At 43.2% G+C, this 27,541-nt stretch overlaps 2 long non-coding RNA genes across 9 annotated transcripts in view; both read left to right on the forward strand.

Moving 5' to 3' along the window:
* LOC128113754 (uncharacterized) overlaps nucleotides 1-27,541 on the forward strand; it is a 67,679-nt gene that overhangs the window by 6,132 nt on the left and 34,006 nt on the right. For 7 of the 8 annotated variants that reach the window (XR_008219627.1, XR_008219621.1, XR_008219622.1 and 4 more), the window contains exons 2-3: nucleotides 20,531-20,635; nucleotides 21,244-21,413. This is a non-coding gene — a long non-coding RNA (uncharacterized LOC128113754). Of the gene's footprint in view, nucleotides 1-20,530; nucleotides 20,636-21,243; nucleotides 21,548-27,541 lie in introns of those variants that run through there. The other variant, XR_008219620.1, reaches the window with a different exon arrangement.
* LOC128113760 (uncharacterized) lies at nucleotides 20-4,044 on the forward strand. Its single transcript, XR_008219633.1, has 2 exons — nucleotides 20-2,231; nucleotides 2,820-4,044. It is a non-coding gene; the product is annotated as an uncharacterized LOC128113760 (long non-coding RNA).

Here is a 27,541-nt window from a genome sequence, read left to right on the forward strand (position 1 = left end):
AAGAGGAGGAAGAAGGTTTCTCTCTTCAAGTTCTGCCAGGGCAGAGACAGTTTTATGTTGGGCTGTTCTCCATTCAATTGCTACAAGGTATGGCAGGGATTCCCGTAGACACTCACACATGTCCCCCCAAAGAGGGGGTAGCGGTGGAGTATTGTTCCTTGATTCTTTTCAGAGAGTGCTCCTGCAAAAAGCAACAGCTTTGGAATAGCCAGGAAGACAGGGATAGCCACCACCACACCACATTATGACATATTAACGGGGCCATTTGAACCCCCACCACAGACGTTAGTATTTTTCCTGCCCATCTCTCACTGACTTGTAAAACTGCTGTTTACAGGTAGTCATTGCTGCTAGTTCTTTCTATAATTAACACAGACGCTCAAGGGCGTTCTGGGGTCATGTAAATATCAATATAGAGAGGATGCCAGGTTTCTCGACAGCAACTCTGTAAATGGGCAGTCCTCTACAGAGATGGAGCTTCATTTGTGTCACTCGGACTCGAGTATTTCTAGCCTGTGAGTTTTTGTCTAAATTCACCAATCTGAATTTAGGAGCCAGGATCCACAGCCGTCTGTGACCTCCTCACCACTGTGTTATACCCAACCTCCGCGCCTGGCCACTGTGTTGAACTCCTGCTACCGTTCTCTTTGTGTTCATTTTAACCTGTCTTTTTGGTCACCTTGAATAAATACTCCTTTCAGGAATCAAGAGGGAGGTTCAGACTTAGACTTCATATTCATCTCTTAAAGGCGATTCTGTTTTATCATTAAAAAATTAAGACCACTCCCCAAATTTAGCATGTGACTTTTTAAAGGCTCAAACGATTCCTTTAGAGGTCTAAGGCTTCAGATATCCATGGCTGTCAAATTTCAGGATGGCAGCAATACGGTGTCAGAAAGGACATTGCCAATTGTTGAGCCGAGGTCACATTCCTAAAGACCCTTTCCATCCTGTCCAATGAAACGCAGGTTGATGCTGCTTGAAATCCCCCTTCTACAGTTACCAAAATTGGCGAAATGAATTCCACGTAGGGAGTGCTTCTGTGGCCTTGCCTCTTAGAAAAGGTCTTGAATGGGCTCTTGGGTTTAAATTTAGAGACCTGCCTGTGCACTGCTTGTCAAAAGTTATCATTACTCTTAAGGGGGGGGGGGGGGTCCCTGACACTCTGTTCTGCTAGCCACATATTGTGTGTGTGTGTGTATGTGTGTGTGTATATGTATACATGTATATATACATATATATATTTATGATTTTGCATCTAGACTCACACTCACGCTCATGAGGGGATCAAAAGGCCAACAAAAGGCATCAGGATAGAACCCCCACAGCTTCTACAAGAGGGGGGCAGCCCTGCTTTTGCCTCTCCAGCTCGGAATCCAGGCCACCTGCGCTGTCCTCAGGTGAGCTGTTGAGGAGGGGATGCCGGGCTCTGCTGGCAGCTTTCCGAACAACGAACGAAGCACTTTGACCTTGGCCGCCATTTCGCTCGTTCTTTTCCTTCACATCACACCTGCTGCCACAGATCCCGTACACCTGATACCAGATGTGGTCAAAAGGAAAAGAAAAGGGAAAACCTCGCGCGCTCTAATTCCCTTTGGTAAGGAGCCCAGGCCGCCAAATCCATTACATAATTCCAGCTCAGGCTGACACCTGTGCCCGCACTGGAGCGGGGTCGGGTTGCAGAGCCTGTGCTGGGGACCCTGGCTTGGTAGTACCGTCGCCAAAAGCAAGCGGTGGCTGAACAAAGTTTGGGCTGGAGGTGGGTTCTCTTTCGTGATTAAGGTTGGACTGGATCCTGGACTTGATGTTTCAAGGACCCTGGTCCCCCAAATGTAGGGTTATGAAACTTAAAAATGATGTTTCAAAGGCCCGGAATGCTACTCGAGCGGTGTTCGAAGCCCCCTGGGTGTTCCAGCTTCGGCGAGCTTCGGGAGTGCCCCCTCCTATTTTCAAGAAAAGTGGACTTTTCATCCGCTGCGGGACTTCTCCCGAGATCTCTAATCTGCCCCCTCCGGCCCACCCCGGATACTATTGACGTGCGCCTTGTTGGTGCTCACGGCCTAGCACATAGACGTAGTCAGTAGCCCCGCTGGGGCTCTCCTCTCTCCTGAAGGCGGGACAATACTTCACTAAAGTACCGGCTGCTACCGAGGAGCCCAACAGAAACCTACTCCCACCACAAACGCGCATCGCTTCTTGACCGCCGCCGGGGCCAGCCGTCCACGGGGAAGGTAGTGTAGTGAGTGACCACTCACGAGCCCATTCTCTCCCAGGTCGAATGTCCAGGTCTTTGGGGGACCAGATCAAGAAAGTCCAGTCCGCCTCCCCATGCCTTCTACCCATCACCGCAAAAGACGTCAAGTGAGATAAAGATTTAGATCTGAATTAAGATTTCCAATATTCCCCCCCCCCCGAAGGAATTAAGAACACTAGACGTGACCCACCTACTAGAGCAGCATATCAAAGGAGCATGTTATGGCGATTATTTACAAATATGACCAAGTTGGAGAGTTAGGCTGGAATACACCCGGGCTCCGTTTCAAGCAGTTCTTAAGAATTTCGTTGAGGCCTGGAGCCATGACCTGGTCTCCCCGCGGCCGTAGGAGGAAATCCTTTGGGGACTTTGCATGAAAATATTGTAAAATTAAAGCCAAACCTCAGATTTCCCGAGGATCTCAAAAAGTAAAAATGTGCACGCCGCAAGAGCCAGAGAATTTCCCAGGACACATCCGGCCCTCTCACTCACACACTGAAACCAGGGTCGATTCCTGGTGTGCATCCCCGTCACTACCCGCCTCTTTCCCGTTCTCTGTCCACAGACAAGAGAAACGTCGTCGCGTCAATTTCTTTCTTCTACTAATTTCAAAGACCTCTGGGAATGTCCTTTGTACTCTACGCCCTAAATAAATATCCTCCCTGTACATTCGTGTGCGCCTAGAACAGTGTAGATCTGCGCAGCGCCAGGCGCTCTAGAACGTCTCCCTAAGGATCAGGATGCTGGCGGGGTCGGACAACACGCCGCCCAGTCTGCGAGAGCTAGGGAGCAACGCCAGCCCCGCAGAACCTGCGTTCTCCAAGAAGCAAGCCCCACCCAACAAAAGTTAAAGCAGGATGGCACTATACCTTGCCCCGGGTTACTCTGGCGCCTGTCTCCCAGTTTGGACATGCTGGAAGTGTTGGGTTTTGGGAAGTTTGCTTTGGCTGGGTGTGAGTTGTCTATATAAGCCCTGCTGCAAGTACTGTACGGTGGAACCCGCCTTGATGGACTCGGGTGTTAATTAACGCGAGGCTAATTTGAGCTCTAGGAGCCAGAGGCGGCAGGTCGAGAGGCGAGCCGCGAGGGGCCAGTGACCTCTAGTGGACAAGAGGGGATATGCAGCGCGAGGGAGCCGGCGCGCCAGCCTGGGTGGAAGAGAGAAAACCGAGCTGCAGCTCCGAATTCCTCCCAATCTAACGTCAGCGGGCAACACAAGCGCACGATTTAAGGGCAAAGAGCTGTCAGCAAGGGATGTAGCCTTAGCTCTTCTGAAGCATCTAAAACTTAAGTGAATACAGTGCGCGCACACACACACACACACACACACACACACACACACACACTCGCCTTCACCCTTCTTTAAGGAAAACCATAGGATGTATGCAGAAAGGGCTTGGAAAGTGAGTATTAAAGTGTTAGAGAAAGTTCACCACATCTGGTCTTGCTTTCAGAGAGTACTCCGGAAAGCTTCACCGGCTCAACCAGAGAAAGCAAAAGAAGGAACGACTGTTGTTTTTTTTTTTCTCTAAGTTCATATTCCTCAACCAAGCAAGGCTGGACAAGATGGGAGCAACTGAAACACAAAACAGTGTCTTAACTTAAAAATGATTTTCACAATGATCGGTTTCGCTCTCTCCCCTGTCTTTCACCAGTTAGTCGACTAGCGCCGAAGTTGTTTTGGCAAAGATTGTCCTGGGACTGCACAAGTTAAAAGCAAACCTTGATAATTCAGACCGAACTCTTGTTAAAAAACAAAAAACCTCTAAATAAATGAACTTTCCATTTTGGCTTTCCCATTCCTCATTCTGCAGCAGAATGCTGAAGGTGGCTTGTCCCTCGCCCCAGAAAAAAACAGAAAAAACAAAAACTGGAGTCTCCCAGCCGCAGAGCCCAAAGCCCCCAAGCCAGACTGGTGTTCTGACCCCACTTGAGGTCTTGAGGTTGAGCTAGTCTCTCTTCCGGCTTATGGAGTTTTTGAGGACGCCTCAGTTTTTCTTCCTTGGGCATTCTTCCTCCCCAGGCTGAAGTGTGAATTAGTGGCCTTTCCAAGGCGCCAGGAGCCTGGAAAGTCCCGTGGGTAACCAAGTCGTGTTCCCCGGGACAAGGACTCCAGGGGGTGAAGAGTTTACTCTTCCTAGGCGGTGACGCGTGCTGGCTTGGGAATGTTTTCACACCTCAGGAGCTAAGAGGGTCTGGAGCGCACCAGTCCTGTGCGCTTGAGTCTTGTTTAGGGCCCTGTTTGGGAACCATTATGAGCAGAGGTGAGGTGGGGTGGGGGGGCGGGCATCTCTGGTAGAGAGTATACAGTTTGGTCGCTGGAGAAGGAAGTGAGCAACCGGGGTTTGGGTGACGCTGGACAGCACTGATTTTCTCTACACTTCTCTTTGCTTTGACTGATTTGCCTGGGCCAGAGGAGCGGAACTTCACCCCTGCTGGGGTTGTTGTTCAGAACACCTCCAACGAAAGGGGTGGAGGAGGGGCTGAACTCCGGAGATCAGGCACTCCCACACCCTGGAGGATGGGAGCTCCAGCAGAAAGGCCGGAGTGTCGCTTACCCTGGGGACTGGGTGACACATCTCAGTGAGGCCAAAACTGTACCCCGACAAGACAGGAAAGGCGGGATAAAGATGAATCACAGACACCGAATATTTTAAGGAGCTGCATTTTTTTGCGGACTAACGAAGGATGGAGAACTGTTGAAGCAGAGCATCGCATGAAAGTTCCGCGGTTAAATCTATGGCACAACAAACACAATGCCAACAGATTAAACTGAATTGTAAAAAAAAAAAAAAAAGATGTCATCAGTAAACTAACCAATTAAACAACTCAATTTAAAAACATACAGATGTACCTTTCTGTCTGTAACAGTGCCAACGGTACCCAGAAGACCTTCGCAGTCCTAGAGTAGACAAACCTGTAAGACTCCGGAATAAAACAACGATAACAAAACTCCTGAGGCTCCCACGTCGGGATACAGTGGAGTTCCTGCCACTCTGTGCCCGAAGAAGGAAGGGTGCTGAATTGCTCTTGGCACCGCTCGGGGCACATAGGGTGGGTCTCACCGGACTGGTAACACCACATCTAAGACTGGGGGAGCAGAGATAGAGAACCAACTATGCCCAGGTCCTACTTGCTAGCCTGCAAAATGGAATCCCCTCGGCCTTGGGCACTCAAGACCTTGGGGATTTATCCTGCCTGCCAGGCTGCTCTTTTTATGCCCTCTCCCTGAGGCTAAGTGAGTGCCCTTTTCTCTATAAGCTAGAACTTGGCAAGGGCAGACGTGAGTCTGGAGACCCCAAGGAACCCTTCTCAAACTGCAACAGGCCACTCCTGCTGAGGCCACTTCCAGCCTTTCTCGAGACATTCTGGGTGGCACTGACCAATAATGGCCCCAGGCAGTCAGCTATGAGCGTTCGTTCACAGTGGCCCTCTGCTCCGGGCAGCTATACCCTGGCACTAGTGACCGGTGCCAGAGTAGAGGTCCCAGGGGTTAGCTCTCAATTTGCTCCACGTAGCAACGCGGCCGCTGTCTCTTAAGGGACTGCCTCCTAGACCTGTTGTGCTGAGAATCCCTCCAGCCTAGAAAGATTTAGAAAGGCTTGCACGTTTAACTTCCAAAGCCTCAAAACAGGGCACCCGTCCATCCTACCTCTTCTCCGGAGCTCCTCCATCTGCGAATAGAACCCAATAATTCCCAAACACGTTCACTGGAAAATTTGCCCCCCCTCAAAAAAAAAAAAAAACCCTAAAGTCCAGGATAGTAAATGATGAACTTCCTTGGAGACCTGTGGCAGTTACAGGGTCACCAAACCTTGGGAAAGGTTGTAGGCTACTCCTAGCCAGGTGCTGACAGCTGCGCCTAGCTCTGAAGGGTGGCCCTGTTTTATTCTGGCTCTCGGCTACTGATTTCTTTATTTCCTATTTTGGGCTTGAGTTACAGATTTTATGTGCAGGGAGATTTAGAAAAACACATTTCGACTCTTTAAGTTAATACATACATACACATATATGCATATACATATGTGTGTGTATCCTGAAAAGCCCCTTTCTGTGTTTTCTATGGACTTTTACTTACCCCCCTCCCCGCATTCCCGGAGTGTCGCAAACTGCAAAATTTTAGCAGCTGGATGGAAGGGGCAGGTCCTCCACTCAAGCCTGAGGAGAGCAAAAATTGCAACCAGTTTTATCCTTTACTCTTATTCCACCTTAATGGGCAACAAGGATCTAAGCAAAATAGTTTCTTTGGTTGTTCCCTAGCGCGACTTGCAAGTCAAACCCTCATTGGCTTAGATTCTGGTTCTCAAACTTTTGATTGAGGGAAAGGAGGTCAAGTACTTCACACAGTCTTTGGGGCTTTAATAAACAGAAGAGAAGGGGAGAGAGAAAGAGAACAGGGAGGGGGGGGAGAGGGGAAAGGCGGAGGGGGGAGCAAGAGAGAGAGAGGCAGACAGACAGACAGACAGAGAGAGACAGAAACAGAGACAGAGAGAGACAGAAAGACACAGAGAGAGAGAGAGAGAGACTGCCCTAGAGAAGTGACCAGCCCTCTCATTGGCCATCAGTGGTGATCTTCCCACTTCCTCCTGCTGCATCCCCTCTTTGACAGCCAGCCCATCTCTGGGATCGCTCCCAGGGAAACTTGAAGAGTGGTTGCTCCACTGTGAAATTCCAAGGCATATTTAGGATGCCCCGTCCTAAGTGGGTGGGGACCTAAGATTTGGGTCTCCACTCCTGCAGAGTTCAAGAGTTAGGACTTGTGGGTTTTCTCACCAAGGGCCAAAAAGAGGTCTCCAGCGAAGGTGAGGATCTGAGACCATTAGCCATCACTCCTGTGAGCCTGAAGGAGTGACAATGTTCTGCTGGCCATCTCCTCAAGGAGATTTGCCTTCACTTATATCTTGTTTCCAACCTCTAAAACACAGCGTATTTTTTTTTCATTTAGGTATTAATTTTAAAGACTCACAAAACAATGCATAAGATAGAGTTCACCTGCCTGTATTCTCCTGCTGTTAGGAAAAACTGCTTTGACTTTATTTTTATTTCAGTTAGTATAAAGAAATCATCGGAAAGATGTCTGGCTCATGAACTAAGCAAAGCATTTGTAATTTATTTAATAACGTTTAAGCACCAGGCATTGAACTAAATGAGGTTTTTTCTCACTACATTTCACACTAATTTAGGAGCCTCTCCTTTTCTGTCCAGGCTATCTTTATTTCTTTGTGGAGCAGCTAGTCTTGAACTCCTGATCCTCCGGCCTCCAATTTTTGAGTGGTAGAATTGCAGGTGTACATTACCATGGTTCCTACATTCCTGCCAACTCTAAACCCGAGGCACAGCAGGGAGCTAGTCAGTGAACACATCTATGGCACATCTAAGTGAAAGCTCATGAGGACAGATACTTGTAATGAAGGAAACTCACGGTTGTCCATTAAAAAAGAAAGCTGCAGTTAATAAACTGGACCAGATGCTATGAGTACCCTGGATGGAGACAACCACCAGTGTGGAAGCCTTGGCACAGATTTGTATTTGCACCGAAGCCAAAGATCTTGACAGGAGCCAAGTGGTTCCCCAAGGAACTGTTAATAATGTCTGTTTCATGCTTTCATGCCTTTAGAAGAAATCCAAGCTGGGTGTGGTGGTGCACACCTTTAATCCTAGCACTCAGAAGGGAGAAGCAGCTGAATAAGGCAAACCTTATCTACATAGGGAGTTTCATGTTAGCCAGAGCTACATGTGAGACTCCACCCAGTCCCCCCAAAAGGAAAAAGAAATTCAAAGTAACAGTTTGCCATAAACATAACAGTTTTTTTAAACCAAGCGTTAGGATTATGGAAAACATTAGAATGGTGTTAAAAGTGACATCAAATACCACTACTAAAGATTATAAGGAAAGTCTTTCCAAAATTATTGATTATGCCAAACACACACATTTAAAACAACAGCACACCAATTATGTCAATACACACATTTAAGAAAAGAAGAAGAGGAGGAAAATGGGGAGGAGGAGAAGGAGAAGAAGGAGGAGGAGGAGAAGGAGGAGGAGGAGGAGGAGGAGGAGGAGGAGGAGAAGGAGGAGGAGGAGGAGAAGGAGGAGGAGGAGGAGGAGGAGGAGGAGGAGGAGGAGGAGGGAGCAGCAGCAGCAGCAGCAGCAGCAGCAGCAGCAGCAGCAGCAGCAGCAGCAGCAGCAGCAGCAGCAGCAGCAGGATGTGGTGGTGTATGCTCATAACCCTGAGTCAGGAAGCTGCAGAAGCAATCACAGTAGAACAGACCGAAGTCAAGGGACAGCCTGGGCTGCATGGACAAGTTCTAAGCCAGCCTGGGCTAAGAGTGAGACTAGTCGTAAAAAAACAAAAAAACAGTTTAGTAAGATTTCATTTTGAAAATGAATCTGGTTAGTTTTTATACGGAATTTTAAAATTTAAGACAAAAGAGGTAACATTAAAAAGAAAAATCCACTCTCTAGTTATACATCATGACATGATAATAAAGTAAAATTTAAAATTTAAGTAAATGTGTTGAAATATGCAAAGTATTCATCTGGACGACTATGTACTTAATTTGAATAAAGTCATTTCCAACAATATATTTGGATTCTTTCTCCATGCCTTCCTATTTTTTCTTTCTCATACTTCTTTTTTTCTTTTCTTTTCTTTTTTTGGTTTTTTCAAGACAGAGTTTCTCTGTGTGTAACAGCTCTGGCTGTCTTGGAACTCACTCTGTAGACCAGGCTGGCCTCAAACTCACAGAAATCCGTCTGTCTCTACTTGGGATCCTGGGATCCTGCTTTTCATCTGCTTCCTGTTGTCCCCTTTTCTTCTTCTCATTCATTTTGTCCTTATGATCTACCTATTAGGGAATCATGGGAAAATGAACTTTATTTGTCTATTTATTCTCACACAATTGTATTTTTGAAAAACAAACCAAAACTACAAGAGAGATTTCCTTTTCTTTTTTCTCTTTCTTTTCAAGACAGGGTGGTTGAGGGGGCCTCTGCAGGTGTCATACAGGGAAGTGAACCCCACAAGGAGATTAAAAATGAAAACCCAGTGTAGATTGACTTTGTCAACCTGGCTCAGACTTTGGGGAGTCTAATAGCAGGCAGTTTATTCCCAGAGTTTTAAGTCCAGTATAGTTTGGAAAAAAGTTTCCTGGTGTAATACAATCCCGTTGCACAAGGAAGCATAGTCACATTGAAACTCAACTCAGGGTACATGTCATTTCTTCCAAGAAGATGGGTTCTAGAGGTCTCAGTCATATAGATAACATAAAGATCATTTAGGCTGTTAGCCACCTCTGGTCCTGGTTGTGGGAGCTTGGGGAAGCCTCTGGCTATCAGGGCCAGTTGGATTGCTAATCAACTCCATCTTGATTGCAAGAGCTTGATATGGCCTGGCAGTCAATCATTTCCAAGTCTCAACTTTCTGGATGGAAGAACAGGTTTTTCATCTTTTCCATTGGAAAGACAATCCTGTATGCCTAACATTCCTGGTTTCTCTGGAGATCTGTGTGCACAAGGATCTTCGTGTTATGCTCCCAACAGGTTTCTCTGTGTATCCCTGTCTGTCCTGGAACTCATTGGTAGGACAGGCTGGCCTTGAACTCACAGAGATCCACCTGCTTATGCCTCTCAAGTGCTGAGATTAAAGGTGTGTGCCACCACCACCCAGCAAGAGATATTTTCAATTGAGAACAGTATATCAACTTGAACATCACTTCCCCTGGCTGTCAAACATTCAGAGCAATGTGTACCATTGCAATGAAGGTCTTCCTTGAAAACTATGTTTTTAGGCCGGGCGGTGGTGGCGCACGCCTTTAATCCCAGCACTCGGGAGGCAGAGCCAGGCGGATCTCTGTGAGTTCAAGGCCAACCTGGACTACCAAGTGAGTTCCAGGAAAGGCGCAAAGCTACACAGAGAAACCCTGTCTCGAAAAACCAAAAAAAAAAAAAAAAAACTATGTTTTTTGTTTTTAAGATCTTCTTTTATAGTAACAGTAGATTTACTATTAAGTTATCATCAAGTTAAAGTAGATGATATCATTATATTCAAAATCAGCATTCTAAAGACACCACTATGATGTGTTTATCATGGCAATCGTGTGTGTGTGTGTGTGTGTGTGTGTGTGTGTGTGTGTGTGTGTGTGTGTGTGTAGGAGCTCTTCAGGTGCACATGGATCTATGGAGGCCAGAAGGTGACTTGGGTGTCTTCATCTATCTCCCTCCACATTATTTTTGAAGACAAGATCTATCACTGAACGTGGAGCTCACTTATTCAGTAACTGGCTGGCTGGTCATTAAGCCTTTGGGATCTGCCTGTCTCCACACCATAAGAGCTGATATTGCCATAAGAGCCGATGGCATGCTGCATTGCTACCTGGCATTGACGTGGATGCCTGGGGATCTGAGTTCAGACCCTTATCTTGTGTAGAAAGCACTTTACTCACCGCGTCATCTCTCTGCAATCACTTAAACTTAAAAAAGCTTTTTTTTCTGTGTATGGGTGTTTTGCCTGTACATTTGTGTGTGCATTAATCCATGCCTGGTGGCCGCTAAGGCCAGACACAGGAGTCAGATCACCTGGAACTGGAGTTATAGACAGTTGTGAGCCACCGTGTGTGTGTGTACAGGGAATTGAACCCGGGTCCTTTGGAAGAGCAGCCAGCACTTACTGCTGAGGCATCTCTCCAGCCCCTCTTGCCGCCACTTCTAATCCAAGCAAAGCACAATCTAATGCCACACAACCAACAACGTCACACAATCACAACTCACACACCAGGAAGGTGTCACTTTAAACAGGAACATACAGTTGCTTTGCTCTCATATTCTACTGTCCTGCAGACACATCTACTTCTATGTGAAAATACAGCAGAGAGACTATTTAAGACGGTCACACTGAAGCTGGGCGTTAGGGTTCGTAATCTCAGCACTCGGGGGCAGAGGCAGATGGATCTGCCAGTCTGAGGCCAGCCTGGTCTACAGAGTGAGTTCCAGGACAGCCAGGGAGACCACGTCTCAAAAAACAAATGAACAAACAATAAAAGATGGTCAGACTCTTAAGAATAAAAGCAAAAGTAGCTCATAAATTAGTGGGGTTTCAAAGGGCTTCTTCGCACACTTTTAGTTAGGTCTCACAAATCCCTACCTCCCCTTTTCTCACATCCCACTAATCCTACTTAATTAATCTCTACTTAAACCTTTAGTCGCTGGCATCCCCACCCATCCTTTCACATCACATGTATTCTACTGTCTCCTCTTCTGTCATTTTTCCGCCCAGATCGCAAGATCATAGGTTCGCATGCAGCTTCTTCATACACACTTCATTTTGGTTAACCCTTTCCTTGCCCCTTTGGGCATCCTACCCATTCCTACCACTCCATTACCTAGTTGAACTTTTCTGCCCCTAATATTCTCCCTTTCCATTTTTCCCTATGTTCTTGTTATCCCTTCTCCTTAGTGCATTCCTGCAATGGTCTCTTTCTAGTTTCCTGGCTACCACACTCCAGATTAAACACACAGAAGTTCTGAAGCTAGGGCTGGTATGGAAAGAGAGCAGGTGGCGTGTGTATCTATAGACTTGTGCTGCTTTCAATAGTAGTCTGAGAAACTTCTCATTGTACGGGCAGAGATTAATGGAGAGACTGTTCAAATTGCTGACGATAAGCAACCGTGAGCTCTCTGCCCTACATGGGACGTCTGTATCAACCCCACCTCCCGAGGCTCAGAGAGCATAGTGGCAGGAGGAAAATAAATAATGTAAGAGCTGAGGAGGGAAGAGTGCTGAGCAATGCTGTCTTGTGGACATGACATGCCTGTTGCACACATGAAATCACATCAGCCATCAGCCGTGGTTACCTGCTCAAGGCCCTGGCAAGATCAAGAGAATTAAAAATCACAGCATGGTGGGAGTGGCTCCTGAGGCCCCACAACTCGCTGAAGAGCATCAGCATTGGCTACCAGGGAGAGTCGATTTTCTTTTTGGGGGGTGCAGGGGACATGACCAGTAAGTGTCCATGCCCCAGTCCATGATCCATGGGCACATAGGCAGCACGACTTGAACTCAGTGGATTATTAAAAAAATAAAAATAAAAGAGGACAGGAAGCTCGGAGGGAGATGTGTTCAGATGTAGTGGGAGGGGTTTGGGCTGGAGTTAGAGGGAGGGAGGGGTGGATATGATCAAGATAAATTGTAGACATGTATGAGATTTTCAAAGAATAATTAAAAAAACTTCTGCATCTAGGGAAAATTAACTGTAGATCATTTAGTCCTTTCTCTGTTTCTTTTAGCTGTCTTCTCATTTCCTAAGCTTCCTTGTGTCTGGGTTTTCTTGATTCTTCAGTAATGTGAAGAAAAATATATGACCTGACTGAGAATATGGCTCAGTGGTAAAGTACATGCTTAGCATGCAAAAAACCCTGCCTTCGATCCTCAGTATCTGGTGTTTATTGGACATAGTGTCATACTAAGGAATAAAAGATTTATTTTGTCTGCTTCCTAGAGAAATTTGTCAAATTGCCAAGCAAAGGAAAGGTTTTCTATAATATTGCCGAGCCAAATGGAGAAGATAGGATTATTTTTGAAGTTGGCCAGAGAGATGGCTCAGTGGTGAAGAGCATTTCATGCTCTTGCAGGTGGCTTAGTGGTGAAGAGCATTTCACGCTCTTGCAGAGGACCTGGGTTCAGTACCCAGTACGGCAGTTCACAACCATCTGTAACTCCAGTTCAGCAAATCTGACCTCTTCTGACCTCTGTAAGGTCTTGCACACATGTGCTGCACATATATACACTCAGGCAAACACATACACATTGAATTTAAGCTAAAAAATAATTATTATTTCTGAAGTCAATGTTTCTTTGATTACATTGTCTAGTTACTGCTTAAGTTGTTCATTTATTTCGTAAACTTTGAGAACTTTAGGTTGAGCAACTAAAAGGACTTCCTTTTAGTTATTTTTAGGATTTTCAGTGAGACTCCATAGCCACTTCTAAAACTGAGTAAGTTTCTTGAGGACATTTAGCACGTGGAGAGGGGCCACTTTCTCATACATTGGCCTCTCTTACCTCTTTCACATCCCTTTCTCCTTGTCTTGACCCCCCCTCCCCTTTTGTTTGCTCATTCCTGCAGTTTCTTGGGTTGCTGGAAATCAAGGCACTATTAAGAAATGCCAGCAAAAGGAAGGAAATGTGGTTTCAGGCCTCAGGATGACACTGAAAAAATAGCTTTTAAGGACAGGCCAGTCTGGGGTCCCTTTATTCTGACCTGGGAAATAGTGACAGCAGGGTTGGCCCTAAGGTTGTGAATTTGAATTATTCATTAGTCACTAGAACTAAATTATCATTCAGAGGCAAGTGACACACGTGTTTTCTTGAACAATTATTATCACTAATCATCATTTTCTACAGTAATTTGTATGCTCTCATTATTAGCCCTTGATTTCTATGTAAATCCTTTTCATAAAACTTCCACAAGATGGAAGATTTCTAAATTGAATCTCTTTACCTCTTGCTATATTTCTTGGCATTTTTGGACTCTTCACGGGGCACTCAATGGTTGGGTTTTCAGATTAGGCTGACTGTGGCATGCCCACACAGACCACCCTCTCACCGGGCACTCAATGATTGGGTTTTTAGATTAGGCTGACTGTGGCATACCCACACAGACCACCCTCTCACCGGGCACTCAATGGTTGGGTTTTTAGATTAGGCTGACTGTGGCATGCCCACACAGACCACCCTCTCACCGGGCACTCAATGGTTGGGTTTTCAGATTAGGCTGACTGTGGCATGCCCACACAGACCACCCTCTCACTGAGCGAGCATATTGTATTTGCAGGGGAGGTCACCTTCTCCCACCTTCTGCCATATTGAATCCATATATTTTTTTAATATATCAATTGTCTGAACATTGACTCTCACACTTTCCCCTTCTTAATTTTTGTCAGAAAACTATTGAACACTTTGGTCAGAAAATCTAATGGTAGTTGTTCTGAGTCTTCAATAAGCAAGAAATGGAGGTTTAAGATGAATCTTTATCAAGACAATAAAGAAGACAATTGACCATTAAGACAAAAGTACTCATCTGTTTCTGTGTCATCTTTTTTTTTTTTTTTTTTTTTTTTTTTTTTTTTTTTTTTTTTTTTTTTTTTTTTTTTGGTTTTTCGAGACAGGGTTTCTCTGTGTAGCTTTGCGCCTTTCCTGGAACTCACTTGGTAGTCCAGGCTGGCCTCGAACTCACAGAGATCCGCCTGGCTCTGCCTCCCGAGTGCTGGGATTAAAGGCGTGCGCCACCACCGCCCGGCTTCTGTGTCATCTTTTATACCAACATACACGTATATTGACTTCAGAAAGGGTGGCTGAGAAAAACCACAGGACATCTTTCTACATGGTTAGGAACTCCATCAACCTGAAGCCAAGGGATCGCTCTTGCACCATTGGGGACCGAGTCACATGCTACACCTTCCCCGCTTCCTTCTGACATTTTTTGCACTAAAGAAGGAAACCCTGGTATTTACTTTGAGCTGAAAGGATGCAACAGGTGGCCCAAATGGTTTCAGACTGCAAGCTGCCATTTAAATAAGCTGTAGTCTGCACTTGATCAGTTCCCTTTGTCAGGCCAAGTATAGTAGTGCAGGCCCTCAATCGAGGTGGGGGCGGAGGCGGGGGCAGAGGCAGGCAGGTCTCTGAGTTCAAGGCCAGTCTGGTCTACATAGCAAGTTCCAGGACAACCAGGGCTACATGGAGAGACCCTATAATTTCCTCAGGTAAACACAGCAGAAATAAATTCCATTTCAGGAATGTATTGCTTTATTAATGTCTAAATCAATACTGCCACAATTTAAAATGCTAAATTAAAAAAAAAACAGTTAAAAGAGAATCTAAATATAAAATCTAAAATGTAAAAAAAACAACAATCACATAGTCATTAGCAAATAGACAGTTTGTAGGATTTCCTTGTTCTTATATAATTTTCTTGAAAAAACATTTAATTGAAATAAGTAACATAGCTTGTAGTAGTTTATATATAAAAAAAAACCCTCAATTCTTGTGGCTTTAATCTTCCCTTTTTGTCTGTTTGTAATTTATTTTCTTTTTACCTAGCATACCTCTTTGATGATAATGTTGATAATGTTTGATAATGTTGCTAACGTTGCCACCACACTCATCGCTGGGTTCAGATAACGGAGGACAGGAGTGAGTCAGCAGCAGTGTCTGGTTGGATCTGCCCTGTGGGAACTGGCAACGTGGTTATTTACCACAACAGATGGTATTTGTATGTCTTCATGACATTTTAATTTCAAAATGCCTTGACAACAATGGCTAAACTTTAGAAAAGTTACTTTAGTTTCCAAAGCACATAAAATACGGTTGTTCCACTTTCAGGGCTTAAAAACTCTTTAGTTAGTGTGGAGTCAAAGACAGTACCAGCTAGCCTTCAGTCAGGGCTTTTGGTCACAGTGACCGAGAGCACCATTTTCTACAGCTCAGCCATCATCTTCTTCAGCGAAGAAAAATACACAAAGTCTGAAGACATTTGCAGACTCAGCTCCCTGAGAAAGTTGTGAAACCCTCCTCAACATTTCGAATTAGTTTGGCCCTCCACCTTGAATATATTTATTCTATTTTGTGCTGAAAAATTAAGAAACTTATTAGGTCCTTATTTAAAAATCCTTAAAATTCTCCTTTGGAGGATATTGATCTGGAAATAGAAATGAAAACTGCAAATGAAGCACACAACGATACACGTTTACGTGTTTCCTGTTCTCATTTATTCCTTACATGCATGTGTAGTAACAATTATAAATGTGCAAGCTAGGGAGCTAGCACCTGGCCTTCAATTTCAGACACTTGAACATGTTAGCTATTTTTAAAAAGCCATCTTAAGAACTCTGGCTGCATTCTGCTTGTATAATAGAATTCTTACAGTCATGGTAGACAAGCATTTTTAGAATAGCAAAGACTCCCTCGGAGAAGTCACAGAAATAAGATGTAACATGCAGGTACTTGGATTGGTAAATAAAATAGAACCCGTGATACCTAAATCATTTGAGTATGTGCAAAGCGTTAGTGAGGAGGATCATGGTCGTCAAAGTGTTCATTTATTGTGCAAAGGGCAAGAGATACAGGATTGGGGAGATGGCTCAGCAGCTCAGCGCACTTGTTTTTGCAGAGGATCTGGGTTTATTTCCCAGTATCCACGTGGTGTCCCACAACCATTCATAAACTGCAGTTTCTGGACTGCTACACTCTTCTGACTTCCAATGGCACTTGGCAACTTCCACACTCTCCACATGTGTACATGCCACCCAAACACTCATACACACAAAATAAAATAAATAAATCTAGACATAAACAAAAAATCCTGAGATATGGGGAAACCCTTATGTAGGTTAACCTTAAATGTATTTGTATGTATGAGCCTATGTAGAAATATTATACAAATTGATAGAAGTGTGCCACTACTAGCTTCTCAAAGAATAGAGATGAGAAATTCTAACCTAATATATCCACATGCTTACAGTACTACCAGTAAAATAACAATATTTTATCATTTCAATTTCATTTTATTTCAGCACATATAAACATGAATGCTATAACATTTGAAGTTATTAAATTTTAGTATAAATGAAAACTAGTTTGCTAATTAGGTTGAACTGAAGTTTTAGTTTCCAGTAGAAGTCAAGGAGCTTGTTCAAATCCAGATACTATTACCATAACTTAAAATTAGTTTTCGGTTTTGAGTATAAAACTTTAAATTATACAAAAAGTAAAGAAAATAACAGAAATCCTTACAACCACCATTCATATTCAAAGTATCATTACTTGCTTCTCTTTTAAAAAAAGGAATGTTAAAAATTATCTGTCTTTTCAGAAGTTACAAGCTTTCAAAGGTGTAGACCTGTTTATTCTGAAACTATTTTACTGTATGTTCATGAATTTACTACATGTTTATGTATCTAGGTATTTTCATTGTATATATTTATTTGTTTATTACTTATAACTAAAATGTATTCATTTGTGTGTGTCTGTGTGTGTGTGTGCCTGAGAGAGAGAAAGAGAGAGAGAGAGAGAGAGAGAGAGAGAGAGAGAGAGAGAGAGAGAGAGGGAGGGAGGGAGGGAGGGAGGGAGGGAGTGAGTTGGACTTGTGCAGATCTTAGTGTTTGTGCAGAGGTCAGCTCTGGGACACTGTTTCGTCCCATGAGGCAGGATTTTTCTTGTTTCTGGGCTGGGTTGCCTCTAGGATAGCTGAAGTATGAGCTTCCAGGGGACTTGCCTGGTTTTGTCTGCCAACTCATTGTAGATGTGCTCTCCATGAAAGTTCTTTCTGTTTGTTTGTTTTTCAAGACAGGGTTTCTCTGTGTAGCCCTAGCTGTCCTGGAACTCATTCTGTAGGCCAGGCTGGACTTGAATTCATGGAGATCCAGCTGCCTCTGCCTCCTGAGTGCTGGGATTAAAGGTGTGTGCCGCCGCCGCCGCCGCCGCCGCCGCCGCCCGCCGCCACCACCAGGGAGTTTTTCCACGTTGTCACATTCAAACTATTTATTGTAGATGAAATGAACATATATTTGTTCCTTTGATGAGTCATTTTAGATGTTAATGTGAATAAATAGATAGAAATACAGCAACATATTTTAAAACCACCCAAAAGACCTCCGAGGCTACAGTACATTTTAGTTCACTCCTATCACTACTGATTACGTGAAGGCATTGCTGGATGAAAATTTATTCTGTTCTATTCTAGCAGCTCAGGATGCAGCAGGAAACAAAACAGAGGAAGCTTGGTTTTGGGTCGCTTCTCGGGGCCTGTGTCCACCAGGACAGTGCATAGATATCATTAACTCGGGTAAAGGAGTGTCTTAGGAAGCAGCAGGGACAGATTCTGAAACTGCACAATAGGACCCCTTATCTGTTCCTTATCATTAACTAAGATGACAGGGACTGACTTTCGTCATCAACCACGGCATCTGCCTCAGCCCTATGTTACCTCAGTACATGGTGGTGGGTATGGTGCCTTGCCAGGTGTGGTCTCTCTGGAGATGTGAACTACCTTATCTACGGTCATAATTTCTTTTTCTTTTTCAGTTTGATGACCCCAAATAGAACTATCGTTATTCTAACCAGCCTGTTGTCTCTCGGGAAGGTCAGATGCTTTGGCCATCGACTAAACACTAAGAATCCGTAAAAAACGCACCTCACCTGGTGCTCAGAACTACTGTCTGAAGGATGGACAATAGTTTTCAGTGGTGATGGGTCCTAAACAGGGTCTGCTAGTCTTTCATTGAGTATAAACAACTGCTATTTCCCAGTGTGTACCATCATCTTCTAATGTGGCTAAACCACCAGGAAGCTAGGCCCATATATTTAGGGAAAGTTGTGTGAGGAAGGTTCCATTGACTTATTAATTTTGCTTTGTGTGGCAGAGTCCAAGATAGCAAGGCATCCAAAAGGTGATTGTTACATTTCTCATGTGAAGTCAAAAGATTTTTTATACTTTGAAAGTTCAATACATTTATGTAATAAATAATGATCCTGTTCCTCTACCAATACCTCCCTCTTCCTAGTGCTCCCGTCTCATCTCCTCACCAACTTCCCTTCCCTTTTTTCTTTCTTTCCTTTTTAAAATCATTTATTTATTTATTTTTTAGGCATCTCATTATGTGGCCCTTACTAGGCTGGAATTTACTTTGCAGACCAGGTTGGCCTCGAAATAATAGAGATTCACTTGCCTCTGTTTCCAAAGCAATGGAATTACGTTTTCATATCTTCTTTTTAAGAAAATTTTATTAATACCCCCCGAGTCCAGTTAATGCTGCCTTATGCGTGTGGGTGTGTAGTCATCCACTGGGGCATGAACAACCTACCGGTGTCCATGTTCCAAAGGAGAGTGACCCCTTACCTACGCTCTAGCATTCCACAGCTCTTTCAGTATGGGTGGGACTCTGGGGCTCCTTGATGATCTATTCTGGAGTTTTGATGGTTTTATCTTGTTCAGGTTTGGTGCAGGTAAGAGCATGTCATGTCTAGAAGTCAGCATCTCTCAGCTCTCTTCCCTTTTGTTGGCTCTTATGCTCCTTCTGCTCCCCTTTCCCACTCGCTAGGCATCTGTTCTCCTAACTGAACAATATCTCCAGTGCACAGATTTCAAATGCTAATCTCGATGGTATCATGTTTCTATTTTACTATTGGTCACATCCTGTAAACGACACCATGAAAATTTAAGACGTTTCTTTTTCTTTCAGAGATAATTTCTTATTCATTGAATCTGGTATTTGACAATTTCCCACGTGTATGTAATGGTGATTGACCACTCTTACCACCTGTTCTTGCCTATCTCCCCACTACTTCTTCCATACAAATTCCTTTTCCTCACTCCTGTCTGTTTGTTTTGTTTTGAGACTCACTGAGTTTAACCAGGGTTATCTAAGTGACCTTGGTTCGGAGTTATCTGTTGGTGTGTGGTGAGATCAGAAGGGAGTATACAACTGGATACAAGATTTCCCTGCTTCCAGAAACTATCAATAAGCAATAGTTATCGATAAGGAGTATTGCTCTGTGAGCCTTTGCCCCTTCCATGACTAGCTGTTGTAGGGTATGTCTTGTGTGGGTCCAGGGCAGGTAACCACAGTGGTTGTAGTTCATGATTGCAATGGTTGTTATCAAGTTAAGAGATTTCTCTTCTCTTTTCTTCCCTCCCCCCTCTTTTTGTTTTTTGAGACAGGGTCTCTTTACATAACCCTGGCTGTCATGGAACTCACTATGTAGACCAGGCTGGTCTCACTCACAGAGATCTGCCTTCCTCTGCCTCCCAAGCACTGGGATTAAAGTCTTGCACCACCATGCCTGGAAAGTTAAGATACTTCTTAATGCACAATTAAGGATGGTTAGTCACTAAAGATTTGAGACCTTGCTACATGATACAAATAGAGCACAAGGCTAGAGACTAATGTAGAGACTAATGTAATCTTTGATACTTTAGAATAAAATGACTGGGCTGTCTCTTTTTGTGTGGGATAGAAATAGAGGCAGTTATAAAGAGAGAAAAACACTATTCCAGGGGTAGACGTGGGCTAGTGAGCTGGGAAAGAGCTGAACAAAAGCCTAATTAGAAGGATCTTTATGAGACCCCTTGAATGCCTTTTCTGCACACATACACCTTTTCATTCTCTTTTTATCATGAAGAAGCACCGGGAGTCATGTGAGTCATTTTTTGATGTTGCTCAGAAAAAATAGAATATTAATCTGAGGATCTTGTAATTTAGGCTCAAACACTTATTTGCAGAATGAAGGTTTCTTCATATCTTCTGGCCGGCACCACACAGTACTTGCTTGCTTGGGTGTACAGAGCCATGAGGTGATGATGGACCATGGAGGAGCAAAATTCAAGGTAGGAAATCTTTTGCTCATATTTTGCTTTCTGAGACAGGAAAACACATCCACCTAAATCAAAACACCTTTCCTACTATTTCTGTATCATTCCGACTCATGAACGGGAGATATGCACATTACGTGTGTGTGAACACTTAGTATTAGTTAGCACTATACGTGCACTTATTTAAATGCTTAAGAACAGAGATGTTAATAATTTCTAAAAATACTGTAGGTCATAATTTAAAAAAACACTTAAAAGACTTAGATGTGAACTCCCTGCTAACGCATATCTTCCTCCCCGTTGGTCGTGTGTACTCTCCCCCCGAAACTCATGCATTCATGAAATTCCACTCGTAGTCCCACAGTACTTAAGCAGAGAGATCTTGTACTTGATTTCACTAAAGTGAAATTCACTTAATATGCACCTGAGCCCGTTATTTTCATTTGTGCTGTCCTCTATGTGACCCTCATGGATAGGTAGACAAATGACCAATTTTGTAAGAAAGTGGTTTTAATATAACTGGCCTCAATGACTGTCACTTTTGGTATTGCATGTGTCAAAGCTTTACTTAATGTCCCCAGAAAGAAAAATAAGTGGCTCTTTTTTTCTTTTATAATCTATAGGCAAAAGACAAGCATTCCGACTCTCTTATTCTCTGTTTTGAAGTTTAACATCATGTTGCATGGAACTGATAAGAATGTGGTTTAAGAACTTCAACTGCACAGTATTCAAAACTCATTCATTGCCCTGGAGTAATAATAACATCACCGTTGAAGTAGCTGATTTATTTGATGTGAGTCATGGCATGACACAGTCAGTCTCAATGTAACTGTACTAATTCACCTATGCTATTTTAGTGTTTGACTGGGAGTGAACTGAAGTAATTTTCTTTATCTATGGTAAAATAATAAACAATGTTGCATCGGAGTATTTCCAAAGCATTTAAGAAAACTAGTGCTTTATTGAGAATTTTCTTTTCATTGATGAACAGGACTTGTGTAAAGAGTTTTGGTACATTTCTATAATTCATATAATGTATTATGATCACAACTACCCTGTTTATTACTCTTTCTTACATTCTTCTCTCTACATTCTTTGTAATTCCCCTTTTAATTTCTTGCCACTCTTCTTTCTTTTTCCTTAACTTATGCATGTGAGGGAGGACATGTGCTGCTTTTCAGGGGATGTGGAGGAGGCTTGTGGTGGCTTTTTTCACCTACGGTGATGATCTCCATTCATCCATTTGCCACCAAGTGGTATAATTCCTTATTTTAATTTTATGAACTTTATTATTAAAAACTTGAAAATAAATAATACCTTCACATACCCAAATTAACCTGACTCAAAGTTTATACAACTCAGTAAACTTCTATACAGTTCTAGAATTGGTGTTTGAAATGGATGCTATGGAGCCTCACACTAAAATTTACATCTTCAGTATGAATATATTTTATGCACTTATCCATTACTTCTTCATGAATGCCTAAAACTCCACCATGAGCCTAGACTTAAATCAAGGAAGCTGCTAACTATAACAAAGTGAACTCCTTCTTTTAATTTGAATCTATGTTCAATGGAAGAATAATGATTAATGTATTGAAGCAAGTTCTAGTAACTTCAGCAGAAATCCCTTTTGAGTATGAGTCTCTACTTATTTCATATGGCATTCTAAATTGGAGCGCTTTCTGCATATATGCTTCTGAAATTATTTTCTAAATTTTGTTCTTTATGAGAATGCGTGTTTGGTCAGCATGTATGTCTGTGTACCACATGTATGCCTGGTGCCCACAGAGGCCAGATGAGACAGAGCCCCCTCTTTCAATTGTGAAGTTACATGATTGAAAGCCATCATGTGGGTGCTGGGACTCAAATCCAGGTCATCTAGAAAAGCAACCAGTGCTCTTAACTAATGAGCCATCTCTCCAGCCCTTTCATGTATATATGTACGCATGTGGGCTTATTGAGACAGGGTTTCTCTGTCTAACCACCCTGGCTGTCCTGGAACTCACTGTGTATGTAGACCAGGCTGGCCTCGAACTCACAGAGATTCTCCTGCCTTTGTATCCCAAGTGTTGAGACTAAAGGCCTGTGACACCACCACACAGCTCACATATATTTTTAACTAAGGAAAGTCATAGAGACAAATGCAGAAATTTTAAATGTTCAATTAAGTAAGTGAGAAAGTTTCTTTGTGCCCTTTCTGCCAATTCCCATCTCCACAGACATCAATGCTCTGATGTTTATGAATATAGATTGACTTTGTCTGCACAGGCATAATGCTCTGATGTCTATGAACACAGACTAGTTTTATCTGCTCTTGAGCTCATACAAATTGAACAATGAAGCATATTCTCACAGTCTCTGAATCCCATTCACTCACTCAACATAGTTCTTATGAGAACTGAGTGGCTTTTAGTAATTATAATCACAATTAGCACCCTACTTAGTTATATTCTGACATATGTAACTAGTCATATATAAATTTTAAATTCTAGATTCTACTTTTGCATATAAATTTCTACTTTTGAGAAACTGTAAAACAGAAGCACAAGAAAACATGTCTCTCATCTTTTGAATCTACATTTCAACAGTAACAACTTCTTTTAGCATTCATAAAACTGTTATTAAAGACAAGAAAAACCTGGGCTTTAATAAATGAGATGAAGTCTGAGGTTTGTGAAGTATGTTAAAGTAGACCTTGTAGAGGACATACTATTAGGGAGATGAAATCATTTTTAGGAATCATTTTTTAATGATCCCACTCAAAACAAATACATTCATCAGATAATGATTTCAGGGAAGAGAAGGCAGATATATTATTAATTTATTGTTTGTAGAATTCGGAAGTAAATAAAGTGTCTTTTGATTTGGTCAAGTAAGTTCTTTAATACGTTTTAAAGGTCAAAACTGTCCACACAAAGTGCAGACACCAGGATGGAACATGCGGAGGACAGGTCAATGTGTAGGAACAAAACACAATTTCGAGCCTTCTAAACTTACCTTGGAAATGTAATGGATGAATTGCGAAGTATCAGACAGTAACATCATTTCCCTACTATTTTAGCTTGATGATAAGGACACAGAAGTTGGAGAAGATGACATATTCTTTTTTGTCAATATTGTTATTAAGAAATATTCTATTTTTTTACATACCCAGCAAAAACCCCTCCCCTCCCTCCTCCCACTCCCCAGCCTTTCCCCACAACCCCCCCCCCCTTCCCACCTCCTCCAAGGCAAGGCCTCTCATGGGGATTCAGCAGAGCCTGATACACTCAGCTGAGGCAGGTCCAAGCCCCTCCTCCCTACACCAAGGCTGTGTAAGGTGTTCCACCATAGGCAGTGGGCTCCAAAAAGTCAGTTCATATACCTGGGGTGGGTCCTGATCCCACTGTCAGGGGGGCCCCTTAAGCAGATCAACTACACAACTGTCTCGCCTATGCAGAGGGCCTAGTCCAGTTCCATGGAGGCTCCACAGCTATTGGTCCACAGTCCATGAGTTCCCACCAGTTTGGTTTGGTTGGAAGATGACATATTCTGAATGCTCAAATACTAGAGCTGAATGTGTCACCGACGGGAACAGGTTACACTGGCAGCGAAAACAGCAGCTGTAAGTTCCAAGAAACCTTGCTAAGGCCTTATATTTTAAATTCTTAATATTATGTATCTAGATAGGATTCATAGACTCTTGAGTAGTGGGAGTAATTAAACCTCATAGGATGAGTTCCGAGTCTAGGTTTTAAAACTGCAGATAGGTGATTGGGAAATGTCAAAGAAAATACTTGTGAGTTAATCAGGAGACTGGTTAGTGGAGGTTCTTGGGCCAGCTAGTGTAGTTAGTAAAGAATCAAACTCCCACTTTTAAGGGTGGGGTCCAGTCACTCTCAGATGACATCCGAAGCCTTTCCTTTCATCTTTTGAGATTCTAGGAGGCAAGCGAGCCACTCTGAGCCTTGCTCCAACCATAGCATCTACCAAAGCCCTTTCCAGTGTGAGCGCTTTCACTGGATTGTGTAGTTTGTGGCTTTGGGGAAGGCTTTTTTTCTCCCTGAAATTGGAAGCCTTTCTTCAAAATAAGTAGTATGTTCACATAGTTAAAAAATAAAAACTACGGGCTGGAGAGATGGCTCAGCGGTTAAGAGCACTGGTTGTTCTTCCAGAGGTCCTGAGTTCAATTCCCAGCAACCACATGGTGGCTCACAGCCATCTGTAATGGGATCTGGTGCCCTCTTCTGGCCTTCAGGGATATGTGCAGACAGAACACTGTATACATAATAAATAAATAAATCTTTAAAAAAAATAAAAAAAATAAATAAAAACTACACTTAACAGTGTACATCATCAATCTTTCTCTTCATTCATTCTTTTCTTTACCTCCACCTTTCCACTTTGGTAACTACTGTACGGCCTTTTTGTGTATCTTTCTTTCTTCTTTATTTAGTAGCTTCCTCTTCCTTTTCTTATCTAAAATTCAGCATACTCTATACACTGCTTCATCATTGAAGAAAAAATCTGCTGAGCATGGTAGTGCACATCTTTAATTTCACCACTTGGGATGCAGAGACAGGAGGATCTCTGAGTTTGAGGCCAGCCTAGTCTACAAGCAAGTTCCAGGACAGAAAGAAAGACAGAAGAAAAAAAAATCTAGCAATGTGTTCTGGTAATTTTTTCATATCAACACATAGAAGACCCCCCTCCCCACCACATTGCAGAGTATTCCATCACATAGATATATCACAATTTACCTCAGCACTCCTTTACAGACAAGCCCCTCTCCTATACTCTAGTCAAAATTAGTACACACTCAAACTTTAGGATACAAAGTGGTTTGCATATGCAAGCCGAATCTTATTTGTAAATGGCAAAACTCACAGGATACGTCTAGGGATGTTTGTATGTGTGATGCATTTAGCATCATCAGCAGGAAGCTTTAATACCTATGCAGCATGACTTTCTCCATGAGCAGAAGTAGGTTTTGAACATTAATATAGCGGGGCCACACCAAATGGTCTTTGGAGAATAAATTCGGTATCCCAAAGGACATAAAAAAAGAGCACACTGTAGTCGTGATCATAGGAAAACTCAGTCTACTTTCACCAGTCTTCTATGGGGTGTGACGGAACAATATACAATATAGAGATTCTGACCTTTTTAGTGAGCAACTCCCATAATGATCTTCCTTGAGCTTCAGAGTTAGCCACATGAGGCGGTGATCGACCCCGTGAGGCACAGAAAACCAATGTTTAAAGAGAATAAATAACTTGAAGTATTACTTCACTCATCAGGAGCAAAGTTGGACTGATTTTCAATCAGAAGATAGAAATACTGCATGATGTAACTTCCTATCCTAACTAGGGAAATTCAGGTCAGGTCCATCACAGGGAAAAGAGTGGGTACATGTTGGTATCTGCCACCCATCAGCTTCTCTTCGGCTTTCCCAGGTTGCCCCTGCTGCTGCAACTCCAAGGACAGACTTATTTTCTTTTTGTGGAAGGGAGGTCCACACAGGGGAGATGACAAGGGCCCTGTGCCACCCACTGGCTTTGTAGTGTTGGAACTGGGGCTCTCCTAGTTACTCTCTCTTTAACCTGGGATGGTCCCACTGCTCCTCAGTGTTATCCCACTCAGTCTGGTATTTGCACTAAAGGTTATCATCCTTTCCATTTGGCCAAGAACAAAAGCTGGCGGCTAGGAGTGGTCATATCAGGGAAGCAGGTTCTTCTTTAGTCTGTTAGTCAAGTCTGGGGATGTGAGCGAACGGACGATGACCTGGCCTGGGCCGCATCAAATCCAGAAACTACATGTTAGGACTCCAAACTGTGAACTGTAGCTAAAGTTTTCCTGCCTGGCCCACAGTCAGGACAAATCTCTCTCACCTGCCAGTCCCACAGCTGCTGAGACCCAACCAAGCAAACACAGAGACTTATGTTGCTTACAAACTGTATGGCCGTGGCAGGCTTCTTGCTAACTGTTCTTATATCTTAAATTAATCCATTTCCATTAATCTATACCTTGCCACATGGCTCATGGCTTACCGGCATCTTCACACGCTGTTTCTCATCATGGTGGCTGGCAGTGTCTCTGACTCAGCCTTCCACTTCCCAGCTTTATTCTCCTCCTTGTCCCACCTATACTTCCTGCCTGGCCACTGGCCAATCAGTGATTTATTTATTGACCAATCAGCAACACACTTGACATACAGACCATCCCACAGCAATGAACTTCATGCTTTTTCTTAACTCTTGCTTCTTAATCAAAAGTGCCCAGGAGGAACCCGGAATGGGCAGATTAAAGAGTAGCCCCATTTGGGGTGCTGAAGATATTTACTTCAGGAAGTAGAGACAATTAGAAGTGCAGGGAGATACAGAACGAGGAAGTGAAACTGACTTCATTCTTTCATCACTGCTCTTGATTAGAAGTCAGTCTGCAGGGGTAACCCATAAGAAAATGCCAGAGCAATAGTCAAGTGAAATTGGAAAAATGATGTTTTAAATTTACAAAATAAAGATTCAGATATTCTGTGCCAGATAGGTTTTCATGGTCAACATTAATAACTGTATTTAACCAAGATACCCCAAAATCATTGGCATAGAGAAACCCCATCCAGTTTGGGCTTTGGGGGCACATGGTACAAGTTTCTAGTCATTGGAGAGGATGGCTTCTGTATCCTCTGTCTCCCGTCCTGTACATGGCTTAGATACCATCTGCTGTGTTAAAAGATCTTCCTTTGGTCCTTGACTTTGCTAACCACTCAGCTGTCTTTTTCTTTTGCTTTGTTTTTGAGATGGGGTTTCACTATGTAACACTGGCCTGGAATTTGCTATATAGACCAGGCTGGTACAGAACTCACATAGACCCACCTGCTTCTGTCTTGTGAGAGCTGGGATTGAAGGTGTGTGCAATCATGTCTGGCATCCAAGCTAG

Source organism: Peromyscus californicus, unplaced genomic scaffold, assembly GCF_007827085.1.
Source record: "Peromyscus californicus insignis strain IS unplaced genomic scaffold, ASM782708v3 Scaffold_18__1_contigs__length_77618521, whole genome shotgun sequence".
NCBI lineage: Eukaryota > Metazoa > Chordata > Mammalia > Rodentia > Cricetidae > Peromyscus > Peromyscus californicus.